Raw genomic sequence first — 26200 nt, 5'->3', positions numbered from 1 at the left:
TGTTGCTCACGGGTTCAAAACGTTGGGGATCCCTGCCTTATACCCTCTAATCTCAGTGCTTACAGCTGCCATAGTAGTGCCCATGGCAGTCCCCTATATTTGCAACTGCCCTTAGATACAGCTCTGGGTTCCACACACTGACTGCTCAGCGCCTGACCCCTAAATCATCTTGTACAACCTTAATATGCTAAGGAATTGGTGACATTGTTTGCCAGTTGCCGGGAATGTTTGCCTCAGCCATTGCCTCAGTCATTGTTCTCATTGTGTTCTGCCAAACGCTACAGTTTGTTCCTACTTTTCTAGTTTATCATTCTACAGAGAGTTCCATTTTTTTAATTAGGCGAATGATTGTATGTCCCAGTGAGTTACTAGGAGCTGTCAGGCTTTTGGCGGATAGAAAAGCAATTCGTTAGAGATTGTTAAATTGGAAATCTAATCGGACGACGCTCACAACTGTGAACATATTGACGAGCAGAACCAGATGACTTTTCTGATGAGCTGAGAGAAAAAAACAAGGCTTCCTTTTTAATATAACATGTAGATATATATGTTTCTTTTGCTATTTGGGGGATGCTGGGAGTTCAAGTGATGGTTTTGCATATGTAATTTGTGCATACATACGATGACAATGAATATGAGTTGATACGAGTTGCGTGCAGTTTATAGAAGATAAATTGATATTTAATGAACATTTGGGAGGTATCCAGCCCACTATTAGAGAGCAGTGTTATAAGGGTGCACCACAAATGATCATAGCATACAACTGATAAACATTGTATTAAAAGTTCATTTAAACAGGAACTTACCCTTTACTACAAGGCCGCAGGCAATCAGAAAGGCAAACGGACCCAAAACTCATTGCCCTTTGATATACAGTTTACGGGGAGGGTAGAAATAGAAAACCCTCCAGTAGACGTGAAAATACCAAATAATCTCACTAACAAGTGGGTGAAAGTTTCTTTTTAAAGCAAGGCTTTCGGAGAGATGAAGCCAAGTCATGTGTGTGAAACAGAGATGGATCTTGTCCCCAGCCCTGACTCAAAGTGAACTGCTCTAGTCCTGGTTCAGAGCTCTCCGCTCAGGAATGTTTTCGGTTCATGGGAAAAGAGCGTTGAGAGTAAGTTGGCCCCAGTAAAGACACAATGGAGTGCAAGATACCTTTTCAGACTTGACATCTCCGTAGGAGTGTGCTGATTGCTGCGTGAAAAGCATTTACTTAGTGCCGGTGGCCATATACCCTTATTTATCATCGACCGTCAACCTGACTCCGCCCACAGCATAAATAGCCGACTCCTTACAGGTTGCTGTTATTCTTCAAGGGGAAACCAACAACAGGTTTTTTTTTAGATTATTCTTGCAAATACGCAATCTGACGCGTATGATTTAATCCCCCAACTGTTGTGTTTAGTCTATTATTCAGACGTTCAAGTTCGATGCAAATCCTAAATACCAGTTTAAATACATGGAAAGCCACGGCGGGTCAGGAATGAAGGGATAATGCTAGGAATACAAGGGTAGGATTTAGGTTTGTGTGTGACATTGTGTTTGCCGTTAGCATTGTGTGTTGCCCGTGGCATTGTGCACTCAGTGATTCGGTGGGTGTGGAAGAAAAGTTTCTGGTGAAGGGAGCTTCGAAGGTACAGGTATGGGATTCGTTATCCGAAAACCCATTATCTAGAAAGCTCAGAATTACGGAAAGACCATCTCCCATACACTTTATTTTATCCAAATAATCCAATTTCTTATTCTTATTTAATGTTGACATGATTTTTTAGTAGACTTTAAGGGCAGAGACACACGATGCGATTCGGGGAGATTAGTCGCCCGACGACGATTTACATTCTAGCCGGCGGGAAGGCAGTTCGGGGAGATTAGTTGCCCGAAGCAGAGAAGATTTGTCACTGGGTGACTAATCTCCCCGAAACTTGACGTGTGTCTCAGCCCTAAAGGAAGAGTAACACCAAAAAAAGGAAAAGTTTTAATGGAAAACTAAGCTCTCCGAGTTCCATCCCAAGCTTGCACGTCTCTTGTTTGTGTTTTGGCCCCAGGGCAGTAGGTGGGGGACTCAGATCACCCTAGGCTTTAAAGTGGGGATCTCCAGCCTATTATACCCCTAAAAACATCTGGAGAGCAACACAAGCATGAAAAAAACTCATAGAGGTGCCAAATAAGGGCTGTGATTGGTTATTTTGTAGCCCCTATGTGGACTGGCAGTAACTATTTGGCAGGACACCTGGTTTTTATGCAACTAAAACTTGCCTCCAAGCCTGGGATTCAAAAATAAGCTCCTGCTTTGAGGCCACTGGGATCAACATCCAAGGGGTTGGTGAGTAACCTGTTGCTTGTGAGCCACTGATTGGGGATCACTGCTTTAGAGCAATGGCACTCTGGTCGATTTCAAAAAGTTTTTCAGCGTGGTGAATCAACCCTCCATCCCTTTTCTTGGGAGTCACCTGCACTTGTCACAGTCCGTCGCAGTCTGTTTTGGTAGCTTATCTACCATTGTATGTGGCCAGCAGACTGGCCTGCCCACCAGATGTCTACTTGAAAATTGTCAATATTACTCGGGCAGGTTTTAAAACCATGTTGGACAAGGCACACATCAGTGGTTCTTGTCTGATGGGTCTCCGTTAGGGATGCACCGAATCCACTTTTTTGGATTCGGCCGAACCCCCGAATCCTTCGTGAAAGATTCGGCCGAATACTGAACCGAATCCGAACCCTAATTTGCATATGCAAATTAGGGGTGGTAAGGGGAAAACATTTTTTACTTCCTTGTTTTCTGACAAAAAGGCATGCAATTTCCCTCCCACCCCTAATTTGCATATGCAAATTAGGATTTGGATTCGGTTCGGCTGGGCAGAAGGATTCGGCCGAATCCTGCTGAAAAAGGCTGAATCCTGGCCGAATCCCGAACCGAATCCTGGATTCGGTGCATCCCTAGTCTCCGTAGCCCCTAATGAATAATTCAATCATCAGCATGATTTGCCCTGAGTGTGGGTGGCCAAATCGGGCAGAGGTCCAGTTGTCACCACATCTCACTACAATTCAGTTATCTCTTTTAACATGACTTTCCAGCTGGACATAGGATACCTCAAGACACAAAATCTTCTGTTCTCATGTAAGAGAATCTTCATCCAGTTCACAATTGTGACTGTTTACACCCAATTCATGTATTTCCAGCAAGAGATTTAAGATACATTTTACTATAAAAACCCTATGAGGCATTAAAGAGTCCTACAGAACTGGCCCGGTCCCCATTGGCCGGGTTACAGGTGCTTTCCTGCTGGAGGCCACCAGGGCACAGACAAAAGTAAACACATATATAAATAACTGGATGGGAAAGTGGTTTCATCCTGTGCGTTTGGAGATTAGAACTGTTAGAAATGTTTTCCCAGGAGCAATATTTAATTCGGCTTCTTTCTCTTTATTTTAATCCTCTGTACACTTTACTTAATGGCAGCTGTCTTATACATCTTTGTTGGTATGTACACTTTCATCTGGAGCTGTATTTGCTCATCAACTCATTCAGGACAGTGGCACACAGGGCATATTTCTATAATGTGGTTTCAAGTCCCCCAAATAATATCTAAACTCCAATCCTATTGATGTTACTCCCACTGGTCTCATAGTATGTGCCCATTTTGACATTCCTGGCTTAAATGTAAGTTTTGAATTTGTGTACAGTCTGATTTTTACTTTCTTTAGTCTTACTGTATTTGATCTGTTTGTTACTACTGAGGAATATAAGTGCTTCTACCATGTCAGCGTCCATCAGGCCTCCACCACATTGGGGTTAAACACCCCATCATCGTAGAATCTCTTTCTCATCATTGCTTGGAGGGCGGCTAGCTCAAGGGATATCATTTACACTAGCAGTACATAATAAGTGCACAACTAGAATAGGCATCACTTTTGGCAAGCACCACTTTTTCACAAAACAAAAAGGTTGCCCTCTTCTGCCACCCACTGAAAAAATATTCAGTGGATTCCTTAGAGCAGAGATCCCCAACCAGTGGCTCGTGAGCAAAACGTTTGCCATCAACCCCTTGAATGTTGCTCCCAGTGGCCTCAAAGCAGGTACTTATGTTTGAATTCCAGGCTCAGAGGCAAGTTTTTGTTGCATAAAACCAGAACCAAACAGAACCTCCTGTAGGCTGCCTGTCCACATAGAGGCTACCAAATAGCCAATCACATCCTTTATTTGGCACCAACATGAACGTTTGTCATGCTGGTGTTTCTCCCCAACTCTTTTTATATTTGAATGTGGCTCATGGGTAAAAAAAAAGTTGGGGACCCCTGTCTTAGAGTCTCATGTCTTATACCCATGTAGAAGAGACCTTCTCTTCTCAAGCTAAGGGGAAGTAACCTCCAACCAATCACATCCTTTATTTGGCACCAACTGGAACTTTTGTCATACTTGTGTTTCTCCCCAACTCTTTTTATAATTGAATGTGGCTCATGGATAAAAAAAAAGTTGGGAACCCCTGTCTTAAGCTGGCCATAGACGCAAAGATTGAACGATCGGACTTCCCCATCTCCCGACCTGCCACTAACCATTCAGATCAAATAAAGTAGTAAAAGAACAGATCAGCCGATGTTCTGCCCCTGACAGCAATCGTACAAAAGTTTATGTCCGACAAAGCTGGTGACACTGAAAATCGTCAGATCGGCAATACACGTAGAGATATTATCGGCAGCCGACAGAAATCTTTTAACTTGCCAGATCGTCTAAATGACCGATCTCCGTAGGGCGAAAAATTACGGGACTTTCCACACACGATCCGAAAATCGTACGAATCGAGGATTCGAACGATCAAATCTTTGCGTCTATGGCCAGCTTTAGAGCCTCATGTCTTATACCCATGTAGAAGATAACTTCCACCCCAAGCTAATGAGAAGTAACCTCCATCCATGGTTCTTTTAGTAGTGATTATTAGACCTTTTGAGTTCAAGTCCACTTTGTAGGTCCAACCTTGGGCATGGACCTCCAGATTATAACAAAGTTACAGTTATAGGAAAATATTGATGCACACATCAACCCATCGAGCCATAGCCCTAAGAATATCTAGTAGATTAAATACATTGTGACCCCCAAATCTCGCTCTCATTCACCCTCAGTCTGGGCTTTCAGGTGAAACTAGAAGAGCAAAATAGACATTGACCTTGGCATTCAGGCTGAACGCCCTCTATCATTGTTCTTGTACCCACCCAGGATGATCCTGGCCACAGTTTGTGGAGCAATGTTCCATATAGCATTGGTATAAAGAGCTGAATTTTGGGTTCCTAAATAACAAGAGGAAGGCTGTGCCCAGGCCAGTCCCATCTGTAGAAGGCAAATATTTCACAAGAGACAACAACACAAGGTCCCCATTTCCTTCTGTAAAACATTAGTCGTACATCACTCATCTCTAGTAACAACTTCAGTGCATGACCGATACCTCCAGCTCGTGCTGTAACCACTGTTTTTACGGCCGTGTTACAGTAAGCAGTTTTGAAAACACTGACGCTTTTGTGGCTTCAGCCGAGTATTTCGAAATGCCTATTTTGCAACGAGAACTTTGTTGGCAGGGTATGCCCCGTACAAGGATCATTTGTGAATGCTGGGAAAATGGACTGCATATCTGTGTTTACTGGGGTTTTTTCTTTTTTATAAACACAAGTCTTGTGCAAGGCGAATGCGGTCTTTAAACTTGCACTAATCTGGCAGGTCAAAATGTCCCATTCCGGTAACACTTTCCCTCCCCTTGTATGAATCTAGTCTCCTGACGTCTGTATCTTTTTATTATCATTCTTTATTGATATAGCAACGTATTCCAAAACACTTTATAGAGATTATACATCATTAAAGGGGTTGTTCAACTTTAAATTAACTGCAAGTATGCTTCTGAGATCATTTATAATTTGTTTTCACTTTTTATTTGTGGTGTTTGAGTTATTTAGCTTTCTATTCAGCAGTCTGCAATTTCAGCAGTCTGGCTGCTAGGATCTAAATTTGTCTAGTAACCATACACTGACTTGAATAAGACACTGGAATATTAGTGATGTACGGGCCGACCCGATACCAGCGGGTCGGGTGGGTTTGGGACGACCTCGCAGTGCTCCTCGCGGGTGGCCGGCGTCCGACTTCCGGGTTCCGGTTTTATACTCTTGCGTCTGCTCGCTCCGCCCCTTTTTGTGATGTCATTGGCGGGGCAGGCACGTGTCTATAAAAGGACCCGCGGGTGTGCGCGGGTCATATCAGGGCGGGTTAGGGTTGGGTGCGCATCAGGGAAACCCTGACCCGCACATCACTATGGAATAGGAGAGGAACTGAATAGAAAGAGGAGTAATACAAAGTAACAATAACAATACATTTGTAGCCTTACAGAGCATTTGTTTTTAGATGGGGTGAGAAAAAGCAAATAATCAAAAAAAATATAAAAAAATAAAGAAAAAATGAAGGCCAATTGAAATTTACTTAAAAATATCATTCTACAACATACAAAAATGTAACAGAAATGTGAACCGCTCTCCCGTGGAACTTACAGTCGAAGGCCCCCTATTGCATTCATACCAGGAGCCAATGAACTTGCCTGTATGCATTTTTAGGGGCATGTTTACTAACATTGGAGATAAATATCTGGAGAGATTTCTGGAGATGTTGCCCATGGCAACCAATCAGCAATTAGATTTAAACAGCCACAGCCAAGTTAGAAAACAAAAGCAAAGATCTGATTGGTTGCTATGGGCAACATCTCCATAAATCTCTCCAGATATTTATCTCCAATGTTAGTAAACATGCCCCTAAGTGTGGAAGGAAAGTATATAGATCTAACAGTTGGTCAGACCCTTAGCTCATAACCCTACGGGCCAATAAAAGCTGCTGACAGACCGATTCGGCAGCTTATTGGCCCGTGTGTGGGGCCATCTGATGGGCTTCCCCGATCGATATCTGGCTGAAAGGCAGGTTAAAAAATCCCGTTGGATTGTGGTGCATCTGAGCGTCTATCTGGTCCTGCGATCTAACCACCCGTATTGGATCCATTCTGATCCGATCGTTGGTCCCTAGGGCCCACCATTGGATCAGCCCAATATCGCCCATTTCAATGTGGGCATATCGGGGAGAGATTCGCTCATTTAGCGACATTGCCAAACCAGCGGATCTCTACGTCTATGGCCACCTTAAGTCTGTGTTTTCCAAACTATACGGCTGGTCCCACTGGAGGGGCATGGAACAGGGATGGGGGTCCCAGCCTAAAGATCATTTGGGAGGGATTTGGTAACCGTGTTTAGTTCAGTTCCCTAGATACAAGTGAAAGCCCAGCTTGAAGGGTTATATTTTGGAATGAACAATATACTTGAGAGACTGATACACCGATATTTTCCTTTATCTGTAACCTTGATATGAGCTAAGGGGGACTGAAAACATTTGACAACTACTGTCTTATCTGACCTTCAGGCTGGCTTCTCCCCCCTTTTGCCCCTTCTTCACATGAGGTCAACCCCTGTGATCTGGATAAGGGCCACTTGTATGTCTCTTCTTGGTTTGGACACTTAATTTACACAATGCTGGTTTAGACCAGGGATGACAGTTCAGCATCAGAGGGGGCAAAAATACAGTACAAACAATATTTATGTAGATATTTAAAGTGTATACAAATGATGCATATCCAGTCTGTGGCCCTCCAGCTGTTGAAATGCAACTCCCAGCATCCTGCTGACTACAGAACTCTGACCATTCCAGGGACCCATCTTTCCTTGGTCCGTCCCTATGTATAATGTATGAGTGTGTATTAATATGTATTGTTCCATTTGCTTAAAATAGGCCTGAGTTGTTACTTGGAGGTAGGCCTAGGAATATGTTATCAGCCAGCAGCTGCACTCCATCAACCCTCCTCGCACTCCATGTGCCGGACACCCATCCAGGAATATTTATAGACTCCCAATGAAACAGATTGTATCTGTGCTCTTGTCTCCAACTTGTTGTGCAGCGCTGCTCCCTATTGCCAAGATGTACAAAGGGGGTGGGAGTTGCAGCACAGGACTTATCCAAAGCTTCCACTCTTATATGGACACTGACTCATATTAATATAATGTAACTTGCTGCTGGCTGTGGCATCACTATATATATTATATATATCTATCTTGTGTAATTCGGTTCTGTGTAAGTTCAGGACTGGATTTTTCATTGGAAAGTATCAGGCTACACTAGAAATAATGTATCATTAGTAACTAATCAATGGAAGTGTATTAAGGCTTTCAGGGTTTGGGTGACAGGGTATTGAGGCTGGTAGGATATTAAGCCTGGCAGGGTATTGAGGCTGGCAGGGTATTGAGGCTGGCAGGGTATTAAGGCTGGCAGGAGTTTTGTGGCAGGGTATTAAGGCTGGTAGAGGTCGCATTGCATGGTATTGAGGCTGGCAGGGTACTAAGACTGGCAGGGGTTTGGTGACAGGGTATTGAGGCTGGCAGGGTATTGAGGCTGGCAGGGTTTTGAGGCTGGCAGGGGTTGGGTGGCAGGGTATTAAGGCTGGCAAGGTATTAAGGCTGGCAGGGTATTAATGCTAGCAGGGGTTTTGTAGCAGGGTTAAGGCTGGCAGGGTATTGGGTATTGAGGTTGGCAGGAGTTTTGTGGCAGGGTATTGAAGCTGGAAGGGTATTGAGGCTGACAGGGTTTGGGTGGCAGGGTATTGAGGCTGGAAGGGTATTAAGGGTGGCACTGTATTAAGGCTGGAAGTGGTTGGGAGCCTTACATCAGTATGGGCCGTGCTGTGGTTCTATGGTTGTTTATTCTCGGCAGAACAGAACATGGCTCTGGGTGATTTGGCTTTGAAAGAGCTTTGACACCGTGTGACCCTTTCCACTTCAGGCTTGAGAAATGTATTTATTCTGTCTGGAAACCCGATTCCATTCCCAGCATGTCCCAGCAGTGCTTGTTATGGGTACCAAATCCACCTTACTGGTTTTACATGAAGTCCAAACAGCATAATCTTGTAGATAGGAATCATGGATGGGCTAAAGTTATGGGTTAAATGCAGCTATTATTACTGGTTGTTTCCATACATTCGAAAATTGTTTGTACTTTCCCTTTATAAATACCAATCTGAATTCAAGAACAATCCTGCTCTGTGTTTATTCCTCGTCAGTCATTGGTGTCAGGGCCAGTAAATACACAGAGTGGTTGCCTGGGGCAACAAGGTTCTGCCTTCCAGCACCTGCACCACTCCTTCTCTCCTAATTCCTTTCTCTTATCATAAGCCTTGTGTGTGTGTAGCTTGTGACCTACCAGAGGTACTTGTATAAATATCTAACTGAAAAGAGATCCATCATGGAGAGCAGATCAGATCTTCCGGTTGGTCAGGAGTGTAGCGCAAACACGCGGTGATTAAGTGGCAAGTGCCTAGTATTTATGGCTTCAGACATGTTACATTTATTACCACCATCATTAAAATTATAATTAGTGGTGCTTGCGAAGCAAAGCATCACTACTGTTATCTTGCAAACTTATTTTTATTCTTCTTCCGTATGAAAGTTTGGCGCGTAACTAGTCCTGCACCGTTTGTCCTAGACCCATGAATGAGGTGTCAAATCGTGCGGCTTAATCGGGAATGGGGTGGTATGACTTTTCTAAGGGGTGGGTGGTTAATTGCCCCTTGCGGGGGCAATTAACCACCCCGAAAAGTCCCATAGATTAACATTGAGGCCAACTTTTGACGGATTCTAGCGCAGAGAGGGAATCTTGTAGAAACGTTAAATTTACCACATTTGAAGAGGTTTGCGACCTGTGTCAGATGATACCCCACACGAGGGTATAAGTTTTACCCCCGGGGCAGGAGAGGTCCCCAAATTTGCCCCATTGACTTATAATGGGGAATTTATCGAATAATTAGTTTGTCGCAGACCCATGAATGAGGTGTCAAACCGTTCAGCTTATTCGGGAATGGGGTGTTGTGACTTTTCTGTCCTATTTTGGGGACCCAAAAAAGTGAGCGGAGCCGCAAACAACCAATCAGATTTTCCCTATTGACTTCAATGAGAAAATGTAAACAGCTGTAATTCTCACAGTAATAAAGCCAGAGCTCCCAAACTTGGCACCGTGGGTCACTGGGTGACTGCAGCCAAAATTTACAAAAAGTGGGCGGAGTCTACAACAGCCAATCAAATTTCAGCCATTCAATTAAATAGGAAAATTTTAAACTGCTGCCGCTCTTAGACGGTTAATGGCAGGGTCCTCAAAGTTGGCACAGTTGGTCACTGGGGGACTGGGATTAAAATTAAGAAAAGTGGGTGGAGCCAAAACCAACCAATCAGATTTCTTTGATTGGTTTTAATGGGAAAAATTAAGAAGGCTGCCATTCTCTCAGTATTGATGTCAGGGACCTTGAATATCACAAATGTGGTCGCTGGGGGTTTCCACTTCAAGTTTAGAAAAAGTGGGCGGAGCCACCAACAACCAATCAAATTTCATTCATTGATTTTCAATAGAAAAAAATAGAAATGCTGCCATTTTTACACATTAAATGACAGCATTCCCAAACTTTGGTATGTTAGTCACTGAGTGACTGTGGTTCACAATTAGGAAAAAAAGGGGCGGGGCAACAACAGCCAATCAGATTTCAGCCTTTGACCTTAATGAAAAATGATAAACTGCTGCTATTATCACGGTTTAAATGCTAGGTGTACCAAACTTGGCTCAATTACTCACTGGGTGACTGCGGTCAAAATTTAGGAAAAGTGGGTGGAGCCATAAACAGCCAATCCGTTTTCACCTATTGACTTCAATGTAAAATTTTTGATTACCGCCGTTCTCACAGTTTTAAAACCGGAGGCCCCAAACTTGGCACTGACCATGACTAGGTAACTGGGGTTAAAATTCAGAAAAATGGGCGGAGCTTAAGACAGCCAATCAAATTTTACCTAACGCTATTCAATGGGAATATTTAAATTCCTGTCATTCTTACACTTAATGTAAGAGTGCTCAAACTTGGTCCATTTGGTGACTGGGTTGCAAATTTTTAAAAGTGGGCGGAGCCAAAAATAGCCAGTTTGTTTGGATTGATTTCAATGGTAAAATTTGGTTGGCTTTAAATTTCACCGGTTTAATCCGGATTCTACCGATTTTGTGTACTCTCTAGGCACCAGGGGCGACTGGGCAAGACACCGAACATATATGGGGGGCCTGAGTTTTGCCACGGCAAGCACCACTCACATTTTCTTCAGGAAATGTACCTCTCTAGTTATCTTTATTCTTTTATAGCACTACTAATGATATGCTCTGCCCTGTACACAGAGATTGACACACCAGGGAATTACCGTTATGGGACCTGTTATCCAGAATGCTGGGGACCTGGGGTTTTCCAAATAAGGGATCTTTCCGTAATTTAGATCTTCATACCTTAAAGGGATAGTGTCATGGGAAAACATATTTTTTTCAAAACGCATCAGTTAATAGTGCTGCTCCAGCAGAATTCTGCACTCAAATCCATTTTTCAAAAGAGCAAACAGATTTTTTTGTATTTAATTTTGAAATCTGACATGGGGCTAGACATATTGTCAGTTTCCCAGATGCCCCCAGTCATGTGACTTGTGCTCTGATAAACTTCAGTCACTCTTTACTGCTGTACCCTGCCCCAGCAGCCTAACAAAAAAACAATGGGAATTTAACCAGATAGCAGCTCACTAACACAAGATAAAAGCTGCCTGGTAGATCTAAAAACAACACTCAATAGTAAAAGCCAAGTCCCACTGAGACTTATTCAGTTATAATGAGTAGGAGAATTAACAGCCTGCCAGAAAGTAGTTCCATCCTAAAGTGCAGGCACAAGTCACATGACTGGGGCAGCTGGGAAACTGACAATATGTCTAGCCCCATGTCAGATTTCAAAATTGAATATAAAAAAAAAAAAATCAGTTTGCTCTTTTTAGAAATGGATTTCAGTGCAAAAGTCTGCTGGAGTAGCACTATTAACTGTTTTCCCATGACAGTATCCCTTTAAGGCTGCTATAAAATCATGTAAACATTAAATAAACCCAATAGGCTGATTTTTCTTCCAATAAGGATTAATTATATCTTAGTTGGGATCAAGTACAAGCTACTGTTATTATTACAGAGAAAAAGGAAATCATTTTTATTTAAAATTTAGATTTTTATAAAAATGGAATCTATGGGAGATGGCGTTTCCATAATTCGGGGCTTTCTGGATAATGGGTTTTCAGATCCCAAACTCTACCAGCATTTTGCCACCCGTGTGATTTCCAGCTTGGCAGGCAGTAGCAACACCCTCAGAATTGGCCCCTCTGTTGTCCTGGTACTTGCCTGGGCCCGGCGATTATTGCTTCGAAATTTATTCGTAAGCGATTCTAAGAGAATGACCCATGAGTGCACCAGTAGCAGAAAATGTTATATAATGCCTTTTAATGCATTTCAATAAAGGGGAAGTATACCCACAACTTCAATGAATTTGGCTTGTGTCAAAGTGCTGAGTCACTGTTTGCAGGGAAGAAGCCACAATTATTACCATCATCATTAATATTATAATTATCTTTATTCTTTTATAGATCTACTAATTATATGCCCTGCCCTGTACACAGAGTTATGCCACTGGCACTAGGGATGCACCAAATTCACTTTTTTGGATTCAGCCGAACCCCGGAATCCAAAGATTCGGAAGAATACCGAAATGAATCCGAAACTTAATTTACATATGCAAATTAGGGGTAGGAAGGGGAAACATTTTTTACTTGTTTTGTGACACAGACCCCATTTCCCTCCCCAGCCCTAATTTGCATATGCAAATCAGGATTCCGTTCGGAAGGGCGGAACGATTTGTCTGAATCCTGCTAAAAAAGGTGGAATCCCGAACCGAATCCTGAATTCGATGCATCCCTAATTCGCACACTAGGGAATTACCGGTATGGGACCTGTTATCCAGCATGCTCGGGACTGGGATTTTCTGGATAAGAGATCTTTCCGTATTTTGGATCTTCATACCTTGAAGGAAAAGGAATGCCCCATACTCCATACTTACCCCTCTTTGCAGATTCTTCCAGGGGAATTCCACACATCCATCTTCCGCGTCCTCTGTAAGTCCACTATAAAATCAATTTAAACATTAATTCTCAGTCCTCTCTGTATGCCAAGCTGCTCCTTAGCTCAAAGCCTAACAAAGGCAGCAGCTTAGGGTTTGTTTATACAGTGCTCATATATATGCTTATGATTTAGTATAGATGAATATTGAGGTTTACTGCCCCTTTAAAGAGAACTAATACACAAAGTTCAGAATATCTCTCTTCTTCCAAGTCAGCAGCTCATTAACTTTCCGAAGCAAGCAAATACAAATTGATGGTATCCCTTTCATGAGACAGGCACCCACCATTCCCCGGTGTTGGGCACAATTGCATCTATTTTTTACAACTGTCATGTGATGCAGGGTGTGAATTTAATGTATTACTCATGGATTATTCAGTAGGTGGAAACAGGATTCTGCTGAAACTTTCATGGCTTGGGCATCCGCACACTTTGGTGCCTTGGGTTGAATATGCGTGTGTGCAAACGTGTGCTTTTCATTGGGACAGGCAAGCGGCACCAAAAATATGAAACTGTCATTCACGACTCCCTGCCGCCTGTAGGAGGGGAAAGTAGGGCTGTAGCTGCCAAGAAATATTCTATTTGCAGGCGCTGAGCAAACAGATAGAATCTTTATATGTAAATAGAATATTTTCACTCCATTTCTCCCCCCCCCCCGTGCATGGAAAATGGATGAAAGGCATGTTTTTTTTGCATTCACCTTTTTAAAGAGCAACACGGCCGTTTTTAAAGGAACAGTTCAGTGTAAGAATAAAAACTGGGTAAATAGATAGTGTGTGCAAAATAAATAATGTTTCTAGTAAAGTTAGCCAAAAATGTAATGTATAAAGGCTGGAGTGACTGGATGTGTAACATAATAGCCAGAACACTACTTCCTGTTTTTCAGCTCTCTAACTCTGAGTTAGTCAGTGTCAGTGACTATAAAGGGGGCCACATGGGACATAACTGTTTAGTGAGTTTGCAATTGATCCTCAGCATTCAGCTCCGATTCAAAAGCAACAGTTATGACCCACGTGCCCCCCCCTTAAGTCATTGATTGGATACTGCCTGGTAACCAATCAGTAGAAGCCAAGAGAGTAGTATCCTATTATGTTAGACATCCATTCACTCCAGCCTTTATACATTACATTTTTGGCTAACTAACTATATTAGAAACGTTTTTTATTTTGCACAGCCTATCTATTTACCCAGTTTTTATTTTTGTACTGAACTGATCCTTTAAGTATTTTCACATATATTTATTGTGCCTAATACTTGGAAATGGTTTATCTCTCTACCAGTACAGCAGCTCTGTGCAGGGAAAACCTACAGAACTTCTCACGCTTATTTGCTTCTCACTAAGTAGCTTCAACTTTATACGTGCACCAACATCCCCAGGTGTGCAACGGAGGAAACCTTCTCAGGTAGGTTGCCAGTATTTAAAGGATCCCTTTAAATAACTTTGGCCTACTGTAGAAGCCTCTCTTTCGAACCACACTACAGATGCACCCCTTTATGATATGAGAGTAGCGCCAGCAGGGTTGCACTGAATTCGATGGATAATAATAATTTTTCTAGTTGATGAGATATAAGTGGTTTATCAGAGTGCTCCCTTCACCTACCATTATTTTCCTGCTGCAAACAACTGGCTGAATTGCTGACTCAAGCTGGAATTGGCCAGTTAGGGCTGTAGAAACCTGTCAATGACTCACAGCATGCTTGCGTTGTCTGCAGCTGGGGAAAAAAGTTAGGTTGAGGAACTGACAAATAAATTGTTGCATATATAACCAAATTTATGTAGCAAGTATGTAGTGTTAGTGTTGCAGATATTGAACGATGGGTTGAGACTGGGGCGGAATGTCCTTGTTACAACTTTCGGGAAGGAAGTCTGTACTGTACCTGTTCTGAATAAAGTCGTTTAGTAATGGGAGGGCGAATGAGAAGATCTTCTGTTTCAGGAGCTGTTGAGCATGATAGATGATATCATCAGCTGTTTAGTTGACATCCTTTTTAGTGTAATGGCAATGAGCCACTAACAAGATCAGGTTACGCTGCTAAAATTAGTCATCTAAATAGTCATAGGTGTTAGGACAAGAGCATTGCAAGGCTTGTACAATCAACACATTCCAGCTCTCAGGGTGGAATTCTTCCCTGTGTTATTGCTCAGTCAAAGCATAGACATTGTGCAGTCCTCTGGATGTCGAAGTACAGCTCGATTAGGGGTACTGGGAGTTGTAGGATCAGCATCGGACCTGATGCATATGATTACATAATGTCATTTCTATTTTAGTATTTATATATCAGGAATAGGTAAGTCCTATTCTACAGGCAGTATATCAGAGCCAGCAGGGTCGGCAGTAGGTTTGTTTTTATTATTATTATTATTATACTTGATTTGTACATTTCAGCACTTTACAGACATTATACATCAGTCCCTGCCCAGGTGAAGCTGATAGTGACCTGAAAGGAATCGAACCTTGGACCCTTTCAGGGCACTATCTAGTAGGAGTTTTTTTTTTTTCTCCCCTCTTGGACCCCACCGACCCCTTCCGGCGCGAAAAACTTGAGCGCATGGAGGAGGGGGTGGCAGCAACAGCAATCTGACTCAGGCAGCGGAGGGGCCAGTATCGCCCATGATTGGGCTGGCGGAACTACGGGAAAAAACCTGGTGGGCCCCGCTGGCCCAGACTCGCCCCTGCGCTCCCTCATTTAATCTCCCTCAGCGCTGGAAAAACGTACACAATTAAGCATGTGCGCGCAGAGGGGGAAAGGAATTGTCAGCATAAAGGAGTTTGCGGCTGGGGGGGCCTGTGGGGATGGTGTGGAGGTTTGGTTGCCGCCCAGCCGCTATTTTACTGGCCTAGCCGGTAAAACACCGGCAGGTGCCGATGTTACAAAATTACCGGCAATGTAGTTGCCGGTAATTTGTAGTAGCCTTAAAAAAAAAACCTTTGCCCTCCGGTGGAGCTTACCTTTTTTTCGTCTTCTTGCCACAACATGGCCCCGCCCCTTTTGCGCACGGTCTACGGCTCCGACACCCTTTTGCAGCACATCCGGCCCTTTTTGCGTCACTGCCCGCCCCTTTAGTTCTCCGGAGGTATTTGGGGCCCAATGAATCCCTAACTAAAGCAATTCCAACATATATTGGTGAAACAGGACAAACTCTGGATATGTTTTGGGCCGTAAAATTCATTTGCCGTGGGGCCCGGCAACATCTAGTGACACCACTGCCAAGTATATTCCATTATGCAGTATTTTATACAGTAAATATAAATCCCTCCCCCCTGTAACTGTACAGTAATGTTATTGGCTGGCATGTAAGGCTGTTGGACTAGATAGCCGCCGCGCATTGTTCTGCAACTTTCTGCAAGTCCCTCTGGGCCTCTGACTGTTTATAAATCTAATGATACCATGAGCCAAAGCAAATACACCCTCTGATTCTCAGCTTGACCCCTTATGCCAGCACATGTTCCCTTCTCCTTTAGGGCTCTTACTGACGAGCGTTTTTACCTGCGCTCCCCTGCGTTCCGTTTTTCTGCGTTCAGCCGCAGGGGAGCGCAGGGATAGACGCATTACATTTTTTCCAATGGGGCTTTACTCAAACAGGCGCGTGTAGGCGCTGAACGCAGGAAAAATGCAGCATGTTGCGTCTCAACCTGCGTTCGGCGCCTACACGCGCCTGTGTGAGTACAGCCCCATTGGAAAAAATGTAATGCGTCTATCCCTGCGCTCCCCTGCGGCTGAACGCAGAAAAACGGAACGCAGGGGAGCGCAGGTAAAAACGCTCGTTAGTAAGAGCCCTTAGGTGCCTTACTGCTCTGTTCACCCATTGGCTCTCATCATGATTAATACATCTGATGCTGATTTCCACTTGCAGCACATTTTAGCGTTGTTTAGTGAAACTGTCCCTTCGCTCTGATTTCCTGTACGCCCCTTTGCATGTGATTGGCCGGTTTTCCCTGGCTTGGTTCCCATGCAAACAACTGTGCCTGCTGTGAGGGCTGTTAGGAAACCCGAGCGGATTTGTGATTTCAGCACAGATAGAAAGAGACTGGGTCATTGAAGACAAATGTAACTTTTAAAGGCCCAGTAACACCAGGACATGAACAAACCCTTTTTAAAGGGGGCTGTTCACCTTTAAACACACTTTTAGTATGATGTAGAGAGTGATATTCTGAGACAATTTGCCATTGGTTTTCATTTTTTTTAATTTGTGTTTTTTGACATATTTCGCTTTTTATTCAGCAGCCCTCCAGTTTGCAAATTCTGGTTGGTAAGGTCCAAATGATCCTAGTAACCATGCATTGATTTGAATAAGATACTGGAATATGAATAGGAGAGAGAATGAAGACAAGTAATAAAAAGTAGCAATGACAATACGTTTGTAGCTTCATTTACGTTTCATTTTTTATTATTTGTAGTTTTTGACTTATTTAGCCTTTTATTTAGCACCTCTCCAGTTTTCAATGTCAGCACTCTGGTTGCTAGGGTCCAAATTACCCTAGCAACCAGACACTGATTTGAATAAGAGACTGGAATATGAATAGGAGAGGCCTGAATAGAAAGGTGAGTAATAAAAAGTACAATAATATTACATTTGTAGCCTTACAGAGCATTTGTTTTTGAGATGGGACCTCCATTGGAAAGCTGGAAAGAGTCGGAAGAAAAAGGCAAATTATTCAAAAACTATAAAAAAAAAATTAATGACCAATTGAAAAGTTGCTTAGAATTGGCCGTTCTGTAACATATGAAAAGCTAAAATTAGGGCGAGCCACCCCTTTAAAGGCACAGGTGTTTTAACGCAATGGCAAAAACGTGTTCTTGGCATGTCCCCTTTAAGGGTAAGGCCACACTAAGCGATAGCGCGGCGATTTGACTCGCCGCGACTATTCGCCGCGACTTTTAATCCTCAATCGCTGGCGAAGCTTTGGCGCTGGCGTCTATGGGGAATCGCTGCGTAAAAACACACGCGGCGATCTTTTTTCTATTGTCGCTCGAAATCGCCTCGCTAGGCGATTTCGAGCGACAATAGAAAAAAGATCGCCGCGTGTGTTTTTACGCTGGCGATTTTGCGCGATTTCCCATAGACGCCAGCGCCAAAGTTTCGCTAGCGATTGAGGATTAAAAGTCGCGGCGAATAGTCGCGGCGAGTCAAATCGCCGCGCTATCGCTTAGTGTGGCCTTACCCTAAAGAATCTCTCTGGCTGGGAGGAGAGAACTAAGGGAGCGGCCTGAATTTCTGGCCTGTTTCTGGAACAAGTTGTAGCCTGAGCTGCGTTTCCTTTACCTGTCATGAGTGTGATTTCCCTGATAGCCCAGAGGAATACTAGGTGTGTTTGCTTTGCCAGACTCCATGCTGCAACTGCTTCTTTCCTCTGACTTGATTGGCAACACTATAGCTGTGCGTGTTCAGGAACCGCGTTTGGGCGGATTTATTTTTCTAATGTACGTTGAAAAAGGAAAAAAAAATTCTGATTCTATGTTTTTTTTTTAATTAGTCAAAGGGCCCTTATACCTTCCATTTCCCTTTGTGTTTGTTTAAAGGAGATGTTAACTATTAAAGGGGTTGTTCACCTTTGAGCTAACTTAGTATGATGTAGAGAGTGATATTCTGAGACAATTTGTAATTGGTTTTCATTTCTTATTATTTGTGGTTTTTGAGTTATTTAGCTTTTTATTCCGCAGCTCTCTAGTTTGCTATATCAGCAGTCTGGTTGCTAGGGTCCAATTTACCCTAGAAAAGCCTAAAATAAATCTTATATAAAGAAAATATAATCCTAAACAGCTTCCCAATATACATTCATTTCACATTATGGTTTTAAAGTTATTTGTCAATGTAATTGCTGTTGAAAGCATTATCTGGCTGTGCATTTGTGCACTGCTGGTTCTGTCTCCTGGAAAAAGTAGTTGAAAGTATTATGTGGCTGTGCATTTCTGCACTGCTGGTTCTGTCTCCTGGAAAAAGTAGTTAAAAGCATTATCTGGCTCTGTGTTTCCGCACTGCTGTTTCTGTCTTCTGGAAAAAGTAGTTAAAAGCATTATCTGGCTGTGCATTTCTGCACTGCCGGTTCTGTCTCATGGAACAATGTAGTTGAAAGGATTACCTGGATGTGCGTTTCTACACTGCCGGTTCTGTCTCCTGGAAAAAGTAGTTGAAAGCATTATCTGGCTCTGTGTTTCTGCACTGCTGTTTCTGTCTCCTGGAAAAAGTAGTTAAAAGCATTATCTGGCTGTGCATTTCTGCACTGCTGGTTCTGTCTCCTGGTACAATGTAGTTGAAAGCATTATCTGGCTGTGCATTTCTGCACTGCTGGTTCTGTCTCCTGGTACAATGTAGTTGAAAGCATTATCTGGCTGTGCATTTCTGCACTGCTGTTTCTGTCTCCTGGAAAAAGTAGTTGAAAGCATTATCTGGCTGTGTATTTGTGCACTGCTGGTTCTGTCTCCTGGTACAATGTAGTTGAAAGCTGGCTGTGTGTTCTGCACTGGCGGTTCTGTCTCCTGGAAAAATGTAGTGGTACCCAGTCTCGCACCTGCCGCATTATTATTGTTAGTAGTGCAAAGAACAGCAAAGGACAGATGCTGCTTTCAGTCGACAAAATATAATTTTTTAGGATTACTTCCCCTTTAACATTATTGCTGAAGAATATGTAATATAAATACTGGTTGGTGATTATTATCGTGTCCCAGTGGCCCCGGCAGGTTAAAGTCTGCAGTTGCGCCGGCGCTACGACATAGAAATTCTCATACAAATGCCAGTGTTATGGCTCAGTGGAAATGTAGGGCAGCCGAGACCTGTGATTATGTAGCGACACCAATCATTTTTCTGCAAATACAGAGACAGCTGAATGCTGAGTAACCGGCGTGTGAAAGAAAAGAACCTATTTTCCCATCACTCTGCACCTCTGTTTGCTCTACCTTATTCCTTCTAATGGCACCTCACTGGCACCCGCTATTTACCGGTATTTAGTAGCGGAAGTGCTACGTACAACATAATATGGTTAAAAATGCCATATTTCACATACTGAGATTATTGCACGAGGCTAAAGTTTCAGCTTGTCAATAGCAGCAATGATCCAGGACTTCAAACTTGTCACAGGGGGTCACCATCTTGGAAAGTGACTGTGACACTCACATGCTCAGTGGGCTCTGATTGGCTGTTGAGAAGCTAAGCTTAGGGCTCGTCACTAATTATCCAGCAGAAAATGAGCTTCCCTGGCTGTAATATAAGCTGATGCTACAGGTTTGCTGATTATTAAATTCTGATGCTAATTGCACTGGTTTCTGTGCTGCCATGTAGTAATTATCTGTATTAATTACTAATCAGCCTTATATTGTGACATTTCTATTCTATGTGTACTGTATATTGTGAGTGGGTCCCTAAGCTCAGTAAGTGACAGCAGCACAGAGCATGTGCAGTGAATCAGCAGAAATGAAGATGGGGAGCTACTGGGGCATCTTTTGAGGCATAGATCTTTACTGCTAAATGGTTGTGGTGACTTTGGGATGAAACAATACTATGGATGCACCGAATCCACTATTTTGGATTCGGCCGAACCTTCGAATCCTTCGGGAAATATTTGGCAGAATACCGAACCGAATCAGAATCCTAATTGCAATATGCAAATTAGAAGTAGGAAGGGGAGAACATTTTTTACTTCCTTGTTTGGGTACAAAAAGTCATGTAATTTTCCTCCTGGCCCCTAATTTGCATTAGGATTTAACTAGGATTTGGTTTGGCCGGCTAGAAGGATTCGGTCAAATCTGAATCCTGCTGAAAAAGGCAGAATCCCGAACAGAATCCAGGATTCGGTGCATCCCTATACAATACCACAAAGCATAATGTACAACACTTCCAGTCTAACTGTAATTTTTTAAATTTTTTTCAACCTTCATACACAGCTTAATTGTTAGGGATGCACCGAATCCAGGATTCGGTTTGTGATTCGGCCTTTTTCAGTGGGATTTGGATTCGGCCCGGCTGAGCTGAATCCTAATTTGCGTATGCAAATTAGGGTCGGGGAGGGAAATCACGTGACTTTTTTTGTCAAAAAACAAGGAAGTAATTTTTTCCCCCATTCGGTTCAGTATTCGGCCGAATCCAAAATTCGGTGCATCCCTAGTAATTGTATATCCTTAAATTTTTTGCGCTTCCCTGCAGTAAAATTTGTATTTACAATCAGGGACGGACTGGGCTGACGGGACACCGGGAAAAAACCCGGTGGGCCTGGTTCTAGTGGGGCCCCCAGCCAGACCTCCTTGCAACCCTTTTTGGCCCTGACCACCTTCTTCGGCCGCAGTTGCCGGCATACGTGCGACGAGGGGCTGCAGGGCAGTTGCAGTTGTGGGGGGTCCGGAGGGGCGTTGCGCGGGGCCCTGAGAATGCAGCCCTTGTGGGCCCCCCAGTTGAGCCCTGTATACAGCGGTTTTGTCCATTACCTCTTATATATGGCTGTTTCATGGTGAGTTATAGCCACACAGACGTCTGTTTCATGCCAGTTCTGACTGTGTGTAACTTGTAGCCGTGCATTAAATATCTTATTGATGCAGACGGTATCCGGTTGCCTCTAGCTGGATCAATACAGGGCAATGCTCACTGTATGTACATGAGGAACCTGAGAGCATTCATTTTGGAAAGTTACAGGGAAAACCGTTGCGGATACAATTACTGCTGGGTATTTTCAGCTGTTAATGGCCTCGCTGCTTTTGTTTGGTTGCCATGGTTTTTCTGTTGCATATTTGGATGAGATGCGCCGCTGCAGGGACCGCTCCAATACCCTTAATGCATTATGACGATTAAAAGCCTACGTCTAAAAGCCGGTTGCCAACACGCAGAAATGCCGGCGAGATTTATGAGCTAATGGCCATTCCGGTTGCCAACTTCATTTCAGAGCAAAATCCAGGGTAAAAAAAAAACATATTTATGTGACAGCGATAAAGCACAGAGCACTTCATGGAGTTCTATAGGGAGACTTCTCATCAGATAAACAGCTCTGCGTCTGCCTCATATTGCATTATAGGGAGGCTGGAAGCACCGTGTTTGTATTTAAGAGGTTGTTCACCTTTAAATTAACTGTTAGTGTGATGTAGAGAGAGATATTCTGAGACAATTTGCAATTGGTTCTCATTTTTTATTATTTGTTGTTTTTGAGTTATTTAGCTTTTTATTCAGCAGCTCTCCAGTTTGCAATTTCATCAATCTGGTTGCTAGGGTCCAAATTATCCTAGCAACCATGCATTGATTTGAATAAGAGACTGGATAATGAATAGGAGAGGGACTTAAGATGAGTAATAAAAAGTAGCAATAACAATACGTTTGTAGCCTTACAGAACATTAGTTTTTTTTAGATGGGGTCAGTGACCCCCTTTTCAAAGCTAGAAAATATTTGAAGAAAAAAATCTTCATAGTCATTAGAAGAAAAGGGCAAATAAGGAAAATAAACTACATGAAATAAATAATGAAGGCCAATTGAAAACCTGCTTAGAATTGGCCATTCTATAACATACTAATTAAAGGGGAAGTAAATACCAGCATAAACAGATAAACTGTCAATTATTATTTGCATGTATTCCTTTCCCTTTACTTATTATTTTTATTTGGCTAGTTGCACCCTGCTAAAATCACCTCTGTCTTTGTGTTCCCAGTTAAAGGAGAACTAAACCCTAAAAATGAATATAGCTAACATCACTAATTATCCATCAGAAAATGAGGTTGGTCTGTAATATAAGCTGATGCTACAGGTTTGCTGATTATTAAATTCTGATGCTAATTGCACTGGTTTCTGTGCTGCCATGTAGTAATTATCTGTATTAATTACTAATCAGCCTTATAGTGTGACATTTCTATTCTATGTGTACTGTATATTGTGAGTGGGTCCCTAAGCTCAGTAAGTGACAGCAGCACAGAGCATGTGCAGTGAATCAGCAGAAAAGAAGATGGGGAGCTACTGGGGCATCTTTGGAGACACAGATCTTTACTGCTAAAGGGTTGTGGTTGCCTTGGGCTGGTACAGACGCACAAAACATCATGTACAACATTTCTTCTTTAGTTAAGCTTTAGTTCTCCTTTAAAAAGTAGATTTATTCATTGCAGAAACAAGATATTTAGGAAAGGGCCACGGGGTGATTGGCTGTTTTATGCACCTGGCCTCACTCTTCCAGCCAATCATGGGCCAGATCTGGTGCAATTGAAACAAACAAGCCATTGTTGTTAGTTGGGAGTTACACAAGAGCTGGAGAGTAGCGTGACTTGGCTAAAGTGCATGGACATCTCTCGTTGCCATGAAACTTGCCCTTTGCAGCTTGAGCGTCACTTACTGGATGTAACAAGTGAAAGGGCTTTTCTGAGGACGGGGAGGGGGGTAACACAGGCGTCTGTTTATCTGGAATTGACAACAGCAGCTGAGAGGGAGATCACGGATTTCTCGGCCCTATTTCTACAATGCAAATGTGTCTTTCCACAAGTTCCCTTCCTGCTGTTCAACATTAACAGAATCAGGCCTATTATTATTATTATTATTCTCCTCCATTGCCGACATCTGTTGTGGGGCTACAAACGGAGAACTGACAGTGTGTCTGTTGCTTAGCAACCACATCTAAGAATTCCCCGCTTTTAATCTCTCCCAAGCCAGAAATTCATATTGTATCTATCCCACATGTGAGGCTCAAAATGTCATATAAAAGCCCTTTCTCTCTTCACTTCCCTTATAATCCCCAGGAACATTTATATTTAATCCGGCTTTGATATGCAAGTCTAGTACCGGCCATTCGTCTGCTGGCTCGGCCTCTCGTAGTTGGCGGTTTATTGGTTTTTGTATGAGGCCCAAGAGTGCCAATATCTGGTAGACATTCCCCAAGATATTGACTGGACTCCCAAGACATCTGGAGAAATCCTGGTGGGGGCCTCATGGGCCCTGCCTTCTGCACAAGCCTGGGCAATCGGTGGCCTCAAGAGGAGGTACACAGTGGGACGGCTGGTTTGTCACTCATTGGTGGTGACTTATTGGTGATGGACCCTTGATTGTCCCTTGATGGGCCTCAAACCGCTCCGTGTGACAATGTGGAAAGATCTGGAGCACATCAGGTCATGGATGTGGTCCTCGTCCTATTATCTGGGTACAGTGAGACTGCAGAGGTCCCAAGAGATATAAAAGTAGGATTTGTGGGCCCCAACAGAGGGTGGGGGAGGCAAGCCTATGTGCTGGGTTTGGGTGGGTCGTTGGAGATGTTTCAGCATAATGGGGTGTAACTGGGAAGGGTCAGTGACTTTGCACTTATTGGAAGGGCCCTTTGACCAGGGGACCAAGTGATCAATGGGTCAATAATTTGGGCCCCCTGGGGGGGGGGGGAAACCCTGCTAACTTAGTGTTATGGAGCCTGTGATTCCTGAAGACCTGCTTAAAGGCATACTGTCATGGAAAAAATGTGTTTTGAAAAATATATTTTTTCCATGACAGTATGCCTTTAAGCAGGTCTTCAGGAATCACAGGCTCCATAACACTAAGTTAGCAGGGTTTCCCCCCCCCCCAGGGGGCCCAAATTATTACCGTAATAGTTCTGCTCCAGCAGAATTCTGCACTGAAATCCAAACAGAGTTTTTTATATTTAATTTCGAAATCTGACATGGGGCTAGACATGTTGTCAGTTTCCCAGATGCCCCCAGTCATGTGACTTGTGCTCTGATAAACTTCAGTCACTCTTTACTGCTGTACTGCAAGTTGGAGTGATATCACACCCTCCCTTCCCCCCCCCAGAAGCCTAACAACAGAACAATGGGAAGGTAACCAGATAGCAGCTCCCTAACACAAGATAACAGCTGCCTGGTAGATCTAAGAACAGCACTCAATAGTAAAATCCAGGTCCCACTGAGACACATTCAGTTACATTGAGTAGGAGAAACAACAGGCTGCCAGAAAGCAGTTCCATCCTAAAGTGCTGGCTCTTTCTGAAAGCACATGACCAGACAAAATGACCTGAGATGCACCTACACACCAATATTACAACTATAATAAATACACTTGCTGGTTCAGGAATGAAATTTTATATTGTAGAGGGAATTATTTGCAGTGTAAACAGTGTCATTTAGAAAATAAAAACGACATCATAAAAATCATGACAGAATCCCTTTAAGTAAGTCGTGAGAGAGGGTCAGAGTAATATATCAATCTGGAGCAAATGTCATTATAATGCACAAGAGAATAAATATGAATAAATATCCTGTAAATTATATCCGTATAAAGGGTTTTTAGTGATGTCATAGGTTATAATCGTAGCTTAGTGATGTCATTTCTGTCACATGACTCACTGAAACTTGTGTATTATAATAAATAAAGTACCTCCTGTTGCAAAATATGAGGATATTAGAAGTTACCTTGGAGTTCCATGACCTGTATAAAAGCACTCGGCCTGATGTTTTTATATGATCATGGAACTCCTTGTTTATTTATATTATCCTTATAATTTACAAGAGGCGGTACTTTATTCACTATATAATGGGGCCCTGTGCCCTGGACATGTTAAGTGTTGGCTGTCATCAGCTCTAACTGTTTCCAAGTAGTGCACCAATTATCTAAAACTAGTCCTGATACATTTCACTTGGGATGCTTCCTAATTAATGCGGTGAATGCACAGGTTGGACAGAAGGGAAAATTAGTCACATGCTGATTTGTCACCTGACAAGAAGCCTCATTGGCTGCATCATGTGCCCTGGCATCATGTGACTGCACATCCCTTGTGACTCTCACGTTCCCCTTTGGGGGGGGGGGGATGAAGCACTTCTTTTATTAGAATAGTCCTGGATTATGAGAGGTTATTAAAGGGGATGTTAACCCCAACATGTTTAAAGGGAAGCTGCACCTGCCACTGAAAAAAGAAACCAAAAGCCTTTCATGCCTTTCATTTAACTTAAAGGGGTGATTAACTTTTAGTATGTTATAGGATGGCCAATTGGTCTTAATTTTTTTTGTTATACTTTTTAAATTATTTCCCTTCTTTTGACTTTTTCCAGCTTTCAAATGGGGGTGACTGACCCCATCTAAAAAACAAATACTCTGTAAGGCTACAAATGTATTGTTACTTTTTATTACTCATCTTTCTATTCAGTCCTCTCCTATTCATATTCCAGTCTCTCATTCAAATCAATGCATGGTTGCT

General features: G+C 42.9%; 1 protein-coding gene across 1 annotated transcript in view; it reads left to right on the top strand.

Annotated features, from left to right (window-relative positions):
- Nucleotides 1-26200, top strand: part of jmjd1c.L (jumonji domain containing 1C L homeolog) — a 226646-nt gene that overhangs the window by 60596 nt on the left and 139850 nt on the right. The gene's annotated exons all lie outside the window — the stretch shown is intronic.

The sequence above is a fragment of the Xenopus laevis genome, chromosome 7L (genome assembly GCF_017654675.1).
Source record: "Xenopus laevis strain J_2021 chromosome 7L, Xenopus_laevis_v10.1, whole genome shotgun sequence".
NCBI classification, from domain to species: Eukaryota; Metazoa; Chordata; class Amphibia; order Anura; family Pipidae; genus Xenopus; species Xenopus laevis.
Note: the sequence above shows the minus strand (reverse complement) of the source record. Positions and strands in the feature narration are given on the sequence as shown.